Genomic DNA, 10,863 nt, shown 5'->3' on the forward strand with positions numbered 1-10,863 from the left:
TTTTGATTCTATTTTATAATATGATTGCTTATGGATGATTGTGACAAATTGATTTTAGAATATCGATTTTGCTTCAGTTAGTTCCAATAACATTGAAGAGTCATATTTATTAGCATTGTTCAAATGTGAGATAGGTATCCAATTAGATAAATTCAATTGGAGAACTTTAGAAAATGTTAGCTGGAAATTCTGAATTATCAGTTAAGTACCTTGGGTTAATTTAGCCATCTAAATTGTGAGTTAGCTTAGGAGTTTAGAAATAACATTGTAATTCTGTGATGAATCTCGGATGCCTTTTATTAAGAGGACGCCTATTATTAAAATTTATTAAGATGATTCCTTTTGTAAGTACTTTGCCAACGCTTAAAGATGCCTTTGATTAATTAAGTTATCTTGTTCTCAGGTCTCACTTGGATATCATACCTAATAAACAAGAAAACCCTGGACGTTCTTTATATCCATCGTATCACCTGAATTCCTCCGGTTTTACCTCGAGCACGCTATTAGCCATATTATTCCCGCATTACCGGTTACTCAAACTCATTCGTTGGTGACCCCTGGATACAAACACACGACCTTAACTCCCACTCCGATACAACACCAAATTAAATATCTCCCACTCTCAGAAAAGGCCGAAAGCATAAATCGAACATCCCCATTTAACATTACTATAACAAACCCCGGACGCCTACCCACCGACACCTCGCAAGATGGATCCACTCGACGCCGCCACCACCGCCGCCAATCCCGCCACTGAAAATGCGAACGCTGTTGCATTAGGTGAACAACTTACTGCCATGTTGGCAGCACATGTGCCAGTTAAGCTTCCGACGTTCAACCAATTTAATGTAAAGAGGTGGTTCAGTCAAGCGGAACACCAGTTCCGGTTAGGACGCATTACGTCTCATGCCACCGAATTCTCCTACGTTTACACTAATCTGCCACTCAACGGTTTAAGCGAAGAAACAGCATCTGGAGACGATTACGAGAGGATCAAGGCGGAACTCATAACGACATTCAGCGAGTCAAAACAGCAACTCTTCGACAAACTCATGGCACAACAAGGGAATTTCGTCGGTCTAAAACCAACCCTCTGCCTCCGCAAGATACAAGAGATAGCAAACCAACTAAGCGTCGGAGAAGATATCGTACGAATCGAGTTCTTAAAAAGCGTTCCAGATGATATCAGACTCATTCTAGTTACCTATGAAGGTAAACCGCTGGAGGAGATGGCACGTGTTGCAGACACATTGATGTCCTACCGTTCCCCCGTTCTACCTATAAACAATGTTCAGACCACCCTTCCATCGCTTCGAGACCCAGTGGAAACCTCTCAAAATACTGATGCCGACAACATTGCTTTTGTCAACCACATCCCGGCGCAGCAACAACAAGACTATTCTAACCGGACGAAGAGGAGCGAAAACTTCAACCAGGACAGAAACGCAGAAACGCATCAAGAGGACCCTACTACACTGACCTGGAACTGCGTCCTTACAATGGCGGAAACTTCAACCAGGACAGAGGCACATCAAGCGGATTCCAAAACAACGACATCGGACTGCGCCCATACCATAGCGGGCAACGCCAGGTAACCTGTAGAAGTCACATTTCTTTGGCCCTAAGGCCAAAAGCTGCAAACCTTGGTGTTGGTTAAATGGCAGTAATCCTTCACTTAATGTCCTCCCTAGCTCTCGTCCACCTTCTCGCTCTAACTCTCCTCACCGCAGTGCTTCTCTTTCTCCTGCTCCTCGAAACTCACTTAACCATTCCTACCTTTCGGAAAACTAACCACGGCGGCCGTTCATACTGCCACCGTCGGATCCCCGCCACTTATTTCTGCCACTATCGGTGATACTCCCTATGAATTAGGGAGTATCACCGGATCGATACCGGATACCGGTGCTGCCATTTCCATCCTTCCTTATGACCCTAAGTTTGCTTCTATCATTCGCCCTACTGCCGTAACCCTTTCAACTGCTACTGGTACACCCATAAAATGTTACGGCGAACTAGATGCAGAAATAGGATTTCGGTCAGTCCGGAGTTTTCTGTGGTCGTTTGTGGTGGCCGATGTGGTAAACGCTATCCTCGGTACTGATTTCCTTGCCAAACAAAGTCTGTTGGTCGATTGTAAAAATAATGTCCTCTTGGATCCTAGCTGTGACAAATTGCAAAAAATTCCCCTTAAAACTTCATCTAACTCTTTGCAAACTTACTCTGTCACTGCTACTCTACCTGACCCTCGCGCTCAAGCTCGCATATCCAAGTATCCTGTCCTCACTTCACCTCTGCAACTTTCTTCTAACTCTACAACTTGTAATATCCAGCATTTCATAGATACCGGAAACTCCTCCCCTAAATACTTCAAAACTCGAACCCTTTCAGGCGCTAAACTCGCCGCGGCTAAAGCCGAATTCAGCTTCCTCCTTAATGCTGGTATTGTCCAACGATCGAATTCGCCCTGGTCTTCTCCTATGCATCTTGTCCCTAAGGACAAAAGTCAAGATTGGAGACCGTGTGGCGACTTTCGCGCACTTAATGCTGTAACAACCGATGACAAGTATCCTATACCCCATCTTCGCTCTTAACAATGTCATTCTGGGGTCACCAATGAATGAGTTGAGTAACCGGTAATGCAGGAATAATATGGCTAATAGCGTGGTCGAGGTAAAACTGGAGGAATTCAGGTGATACGATGGATATAAAGAACGTCCAGGATTTTCTTGTTTATTAGGTATGATATCCAAGTGAGACCTGAGAACAAGGTAACTTAATTAATCAAAGGCATCTTTAAGCGTCGGCAAAGTACTTACAAAAGGATCATCTAAATAAATTTTAATAATATGCGTCCTCTTAATAAAAGGCATCCGAGATTCATCAGAGAATTATAATGTTATTTCTAAACTCCTAAGCTAACTCACAATTTAGATGGAAAATTAACCCAAGGTATTTAACTGATAATTCAGAATTTCCAGTTAACATTTTCTAAAGTTCTCCAATTGAATTTATCTAATTGTATACCTATCTCCAGAGCTGGGCAGCGCTACTTTGAAATGTAGCGGCGCTCCCGCTACATGTTCTAAATGTAGCGGGCGCTACCGCTACCGCTACACCCACTAGATTGTAGCGAGCGCTACCGCTACCGCTACAGTAAAATGTAGCGCCGCTACATTAGCCGCTACAATGGCCAAAATTACTGGAAATCTCTATATATGTATTGTTCTGATATTGGAATTTACTCATAAACATTTAATGAACATTTTCAAAACATATCAATGCAACTTTATTGCAATTAACCTAACCGAACTAGTACGGGTTAGATACAGTAAATAAAAGTCACCGTTACTTTTATGTTTTACCTTCCCTAAATGGATGTGTACTTTAATCTACCAATCTAAAAAATTATCCACAAATACGTATAAAAAATCAATTTTTTATTGTATATGTACGTGGATTATTTTTGAGATTGGTAGATTAAAGTAGACATCCATGTAGGGAAGATGAAACCTAAAAATAACTGTAAGCAAACTGAAACATGAAAAATACCTGTAAGTGGTAACTGGTAACAACTTAACAAGTAACAACCAACATGTTGGCACTAGTAACAGGCTGAGGTTGACAACATTACACCGAAATCTTTTGTACATTTTTATTCTGTAATTTATATTAAGTATGTGTCATGCCGGTTTTTAAATATTTAATACTATTAAGTAAAATCTAAAGGCTTTATCTATAAATGTAGCGGCAGCGCTGTAGTGGTAAAACCTCGTATCGCTACTTAAATATGTAGCGGGCGCTACCGCTTTCGCTACATTGCCTTAAATGTAGCACCGCTACCGCTAATGCACCGCTACTGAAAATGTAGCGGCCGCTACATGTATCGCGCTACTGCCAACCTCTGCCTATCTCACATTTGAACAATGCTAATAAATATGACTTTTCAATGTTATTGGAACTAACTGAAGCAAAATCGATATTCTAAAATCAATTTGTCACAATCATCCATAAGCAATCATATTATAAAATAGAATCAAAATAGGTTAGAATTAGAATTTTAATACACAATGAATCAACACATATTGGTTATAATTTCAATTAATACGACATGAAGTTATTTCATCCAAATCTTCAAAATGAAACTCTACACTGTTCACATTCCAGCGCATAAATCCAATTAAAAAGGTATTCAACGGTTATTGACGCTCAATTTGATTTAATAGACAAACTATAATTCGTTAATCATTATCAATTTAAAATACAATTTAAAATTTAACTCCTCGTTATGTCATTTCCCAATTCACGGTCTAAGTTACAGTTCATTCTGTTATATTCAAATTCTTCTTGCAAAGGCTCAATCAATTCAAATTCCTCAACAATAAACATTGAAGTTGAATAAAATTTACCTAACTCTTCAATTTATCAACCATTATCAAGTTCTGAACTTAAACAGTGGCAATACTGGCTGAATCTATTGTTGCCACTCAATGTTTCCTTGGCATTAGGCACAATTAATATAATAATATTTAATATCATTACCATGAGAATCAACATCAAAAGGCTAAAAGGTTTACTATTGATGTAGTACTGCAATGCTCTACGGTACTCTGCTTCCATCTTGAACTAGGGGCTAAGCAAGATCGGGTCCTTAGGAGAGCGTTCCTCCAGCCTAGCCGATGATGTCAACTAGACTTTCCTAGTTAATTAACACTCGATTTTAAATGTAAAGGCTAGAATAACTACACAGAACATTTATCTAAAACAAGGTTGCATCATTAATCACTCACCCAGTGGTTAATTGAAATATATCCTAGAGATATCTTCTAAGTCACTCGAGCACAGCACGCTTCGATTCAGAATAGAACCTTCTACGGTTCCGCTCCGATCGATGTTGCAAGAATCGCGTGAGGGAGGTTTTTAGCTTACACTTATTATATGATTTACTGACGAATATTCTTTATTATTACTGGCTTAAAACTGTTGTAAAATTATCGGAACACTTTATAGGTATGGACTGGCCGTGATTTACTGGCTTACGATGACGATTATCTTATCTTAATTTATTTGTGGCAGCTATCGGCCATGACGTTCACGAGCATCGTCATATTTACGGTATTTACTATGCGACAAAGTACAGCTTTACACCTAATAATCTCAAAGTAATTATAATATCTCTCAGCTTGAAGATTATACACTAGAATATTATTTAGCCACTACAAGTTCCTGGCCTTTCCAAGCCTTGAGCCAAGTTCCAAGCTTTTCCAAGCCTGGCCTATATGCACTGTTAATTAAATATCCCTCTAGAATTCCACTGTCTGCAGACATAAACCGTGTCCTTGAGAAATGACCATAACTCAGCCCATATTCATCATGATTCATGTCCTTAATATAGTTCGAAATATTAACTGCACTCGCTGCTTCACGGAATTTATCATAGTCGCCTTTCGCAAAATTCAAACGCTCACGCTTCCGAGGCAACTTTTCTGTACAGCACTTAATACTGAAAAACAATGATTGGTGATGGCTTTTGCCCAACGGAGCCTCGTGACGAAGCTCATCTAACATTGATTCATCACAAGTAAACACTAAACACGAGCTCTAGAATATTGGGAGTCTGTTTACCCCTAGTATAATGCGTTGCCTTGGTAACGTGTTGGACACATGACACCTTCATTAGAGAAAATAAGAATCACTGATGTTCTCGCAAACAGTTCATGCTCACTCATAAATCTCAGTTATCCAGTAAATGCACGTATTCCTCATTTGACAAGGAGAAAAATATAAAACGAAATTCTTCATACTTAGCTTTCCGCGCTGCCGATCACAATCCAAACTCCAACTGCGCGGAATTTATTGATTTAAAGTTCGTGTGGTGACATGGGTCAATTGACTACAGCTTAGGGGCCAGGAATATCTATACCATTTATATGGTTGAAGTTGGCTCCAGGGCTGATTTGAGAGTTAAATTTCTGATCTACGGCTGCGTACCCAACAGCGCGTACATGACTCGTCCAGTGATTCCAGGCAAGTTGGTGTGCTGCCAGACATGAAGTACCAAGTGGCTGTACCCGAGAAGTAGCCGACTAACAACATGAACTGTAACACATAACTACATAAAAAATGTTTCACCAAACTCGTGTTTAATTTATTTTTGTGACTTTCACTTGAAATTTGAAAATAATATTGTCAAACCAACTAACTATGAGTGGAAGTTAATAATAAACTAATTGATTCAAAATGTTCTCAAATATGAAAGGAATCAACCCGGGCCGTAACCGATACATATTTTGAAGTATATTAGCTTCATCCTTCGTGTATCGCGTCAAGCCTTTTTCATAATTATTATTTTTTATGAACGGGCTATATCGTGATAAACACCTTCATCGCGTGTCCGCTTCAAATTCTCGATTGATAAGTTACTCAGTCTTTTCTCCTCTTCCAATTCCATTTATTTTGTCCTTTGATTTCAAAAGTTATATTTAAATCAACTACGTGAATTTTGCTGTCTCTATTACTCAGACCAAAGTTCCTAATTCAATTGATGACTGAGCCAGTCGTTGATAAATTTTTGCTAAAATATAATGAATTTAATAGCGCTTCTCTTTGCGATGAAATTATTGATAGAACAGGTACTGATTGAACAAAAACTGAAATCTACAAATATTAACAACATTATAAGGCCCCAAATTCAAAGAAACCTACAGTTTACCTTATATTGAAGCACAGAATTTAACCACATATATTCAGTAACAGTTTCAAATGTATATTATATATAAATTCTTCTAATAAACTTTACGCATATGAACAAGATGAAAATTAAATTTTCCTTAATAAGTATGATCACATAGGTTATCCGGTAATAAATCGAGCGTTGTCAGTGGATGATACTAATAGAATTAAAACTTTAGGATCTGGCTGAACAAACAAATCCTATCATTGATAACATTTGAAATAAGATACGCGGACAATTTCAAGCCTTTCAGAGCCTTTTAGCCGCTGCGTTTCAACTGCAACTTCAAAAATAATTATTTTTTTCCTTGTTTTGTTATTTAATCTTTACGCATCATTAAGATATAGCACTCAGTGGTCTTAATACGAGTATTAGGTAGCATGTCGGAGGTGCGCTCCTCGGAGGTGAATTTGCGAAGCGAAAATGGAAAATATAGTACGATTCATATCTTACGTATTTATCACGACGCATATCTTACATTTTTATCGCGATACTTATCTTAAAAAGTTACCAAAGATTGTAGGTCTCTGGGAGTTTGTAACACCGCTGTTATATATGAAACACCCATGATTTGAAAGTGTGTTGTAAGTCAGGCTCCACAAATATATAGAGGCTGTTGGGGCGCTTATCCGCGACATTTATCTTTATCGTATTGGGATATCACCTGGACCTGTAATTCCATTCTTATTGGAATAATAGGAAAGGATTGGAGAATCATAACGGATAAAAAAGGACATTTAATGGTAAATTTGTTAAATACTCTTAATTTGAAGGACGCAAAATTGTTTTTCCATATTTTGAAACGAGAATAAAAGTGGAGTGTTATCTTCTCTGTAAAATGTTAATTTTCTAAGGGTCTTTATTTCATTATCATTCATATGCTCTTATTATTATGATTTTGAATTATGAATTGCGGGAACGACGAGATTTTGGAATGACGAACCCGGTGGAAGTCTAGTAACTATTTCAAACTATCGTCAGTCATGAAAAGATCCGGTCAAATGACACGATTTTAGATCTTCTATGAACAAGGCACGAAAATGAAAAGAATCGGCGACAGGCCACATCAGGCCTACACTTCAGCGCCGACATCACTATGTTATGTTATAGCCAAGCAGCAGATCTCGTAAATATCTGCACGCAGTTTGAAATAATTGGTAATTAAAAAGTTCAATGATTCCTATTGGGATGAGTAGCTATGTAGCATAGTAGCTTCAGCTAGTAGTGAGTATAGTAGCTTCAGCTATGAACTATATTAGAATTTAGAAACTTAAATATTTATATACAGCTGCACCACAAGCTTTTATTTTAGCACACCCACGATTACACTTCCTGTGGATCAATTTTCTTTCTTCCACACGATCAGAAAATATTTTTTGGCCTACCTCTTTAAAAGAGATATTGCGGTTTATAGAATAGAATAGAAGTGTCGGCGTTGAAGACATAGGCCCATGGCCTGTTGCCGATTCTTGAACTTTTCGTGACTTGATTCACAAGGGATCCGGCCTTTGGAACCCGATCTTTCCATAACTGACGATTGATTGAGATAGCTGCTGAGTCATTGACGTTAAGCGATCCCAGCTTGCAAAATTTACAAATTTCTCGGGATCGGGAAAATCGCTTTGAAAGCAGCCGTCCAATAATTGAAATTATTTGTGGCAATAAACTTTTTTATTATTCTGTTTGACTTGAAAATATTTACATTTAGAGTCTTGTTGAAATTCATTGATTTTGATCATAAGGTGGCTTATGATCAAATTATCCGTACAAGGATATTATCCGTATTCCGTACAACAAGGATAATTCCAGGCTTGAAGGGCAATTCTTACGAAAAAATATTAAAGATTATGAAGCTTCTAAGCCTCAGTTATCGACTTGCCACGGCTACAAACTAAAATAAACTGCGCTGCAACTTCACGCGACAACATTTCTTCTCGCTTCGAATCACCGACATGTGGAACAGCCTCCCGGATGACATCATTGGCGCTAAGAGTATGAACGCGTTCAAGAACAGACTAGATAAAGCTATGGAAAAATACATGCTCAGACTTAAAATGTCTAGCACCATATCGAACCCGGTGGAAGTCTAGTAGCTATTTCAAACTATCGCCAGTCTTCAAAAGATCCGGTCAAACAACACGATTTTAGATCTTCTGTGAACAAGCCACGAAAAGGAGTACGCAGCCGTGCATCACTAAATTTGTGCACCAATCAGCCTTGAAAGGAACGCCTAGCATATTTCCGGATGACCACCAATCAGCCGCGGATTAAGCCATCCGTCGGTAATCAGCCCGTGACATCATCTTGCTTTAAATATTAGGAGCTTTACGCCACCACATTCTGAAGCGAATAGCCCAGAGAGTAATGGTTATGCACCACTGAACGTTGCATCGAATCATCACTTCATACTCTGACTTTAGCTTGAACTGTAACTTGCGGACAACGGACTGCGACCAACCAGCCCAGGTCGCCAGTGGGGGACGCCTGTCGGAGACCACCACTGCCGTGCTTCGAATGGACTATCATGATCCCTTCCCTAAAGAACGTAGCCTACAACACTTCTTGACTGTAACATTATCAGCCGCACGCCACTAGACAGATCACATCCATTGAATTAGATCAATCAGCCCACAAGTAAAATAGCCTGACGTCGTATGGCCCAGCGTCGTCTGCCAACACGCGAAAAATTTTTACACCACCCGGACGGAGCGCGCCGGAGCCGTCCGTATCTGTCCCGTGTGTCGAATCAGCCCACGGTCGAACGGCCACGCGTCGTACGACGATAAATTTTGGAACAGAACTATGCTATCTGAAACCTAACCCTAGATGCTGTGAGCTAAAAGTTACGTAATTTAGCGAAGCTGCGGAAGTCACTCGCCGGCGGACGATTGATTTTGGAACAGAACTATGCTTTCTGAAACCCAACCCCGGATGTTGAACTAAAAGTGACGATCTGGTGGTGCACGGCAGGATGCACGCAGTTCCAGGGAGCGCAGCCGTGCACCACCAATTTTGTACACCTATAAGCCCTGCATCGAACGCCTTGGATCTCTCCGGACATCCACCAATCAGCCGTGAACCACTCGGCTTTGTCTTCCTCCGGCCTCGCATAGAACCTGCCGTGCACCACTAGGCCGCGGATCGAATCTGACTTCCGGGCATCGTTAAATTACGTAATTTTACGTTCACCGCATCTGAGGTTAGGTTTCAGATAGCATAGTTCTGTTCCAAAATTTATCGTCCTTCGACAAGTTGCCGTTCGGGTGAGGGCTGGTTCGACCCACGGCCTAGATACGGACGGCTTGAACTGAAGTGTTGAAGGCTACGTTCCGGAAGGCAGGAATCATGATGGTCCATTAGGGACGCCTGTCGGAGACCACCACTGCCTTGCTTCGAATGGACTATCATGATCCCTTCCCTGAAGAACGTAGCCTACAACACTTCTTTACTGTAACATTATCAGCCGCACGCCACCAGACAGATCACATCCATTGAATTAGACCAATCAGCCCACAGAAAAATAAGCCTGACGTCGTACGGCCCAGCGTCGTCTGCCAATACGATTGGTGCACAAATTTGGTGGTGCACGGCTGCGTACCCGTCCATATTACATCCAGGGCAATGGTGGTCTTCGGCAGGCGACCCCTATCATCTTCAATTCCCTCGATTTTAAAAGTGTTGTAACAGCGCAGCATGTGACCGCTGTTTGGCAGGGTAACGCGTTCGTAGAGTGCAGTATCCAGGAATAACTTTAGATATCAGCCGCCACTTGTAAGTCAACCTTATCAAAGTCACACATAATAGTCACAAATAAATAAATTTTTAGCCGCTGGAATTAACATATTAATTCCGGCTGGATAATCATCGGATGCCTTCAAACCGCCCGCTGCTTGATAGCCATCAAAGCTATCAGAGATTGCAAGTTCGAAAATAAAAGAACTGGCAAATCAGAGAATTGAGCAAATATTTCACTGAACCGTCTCGAGTCTGTGAAAATGATACATCAGCGTTCTGTAAATACCATTTTAGGTTTATACGTGGCTGTACGTAATGTTAATTTTTCGCGTACAGAAATAAGTTCAGGATATTTACGAGACTACACGTCAGCACATATGTCGGCATACGTAACTGTA

The sequence above is a fragment of the Hyalella azteca genome, unplaced genomic scaffold (assembly GCF_000764305.2).
Source record: "Hyalella azteca isolate HAZT.00-mixed unplaced genomic scaffold, Hazt_2.0.2 contig11177, whole genome shotgun sequence".
NCBI lineage: Eukaryota > Metazoa > Arthropoda > Malacostraca > Amphipoda > Hyalellidae > Hyalella > Hyalella azteca.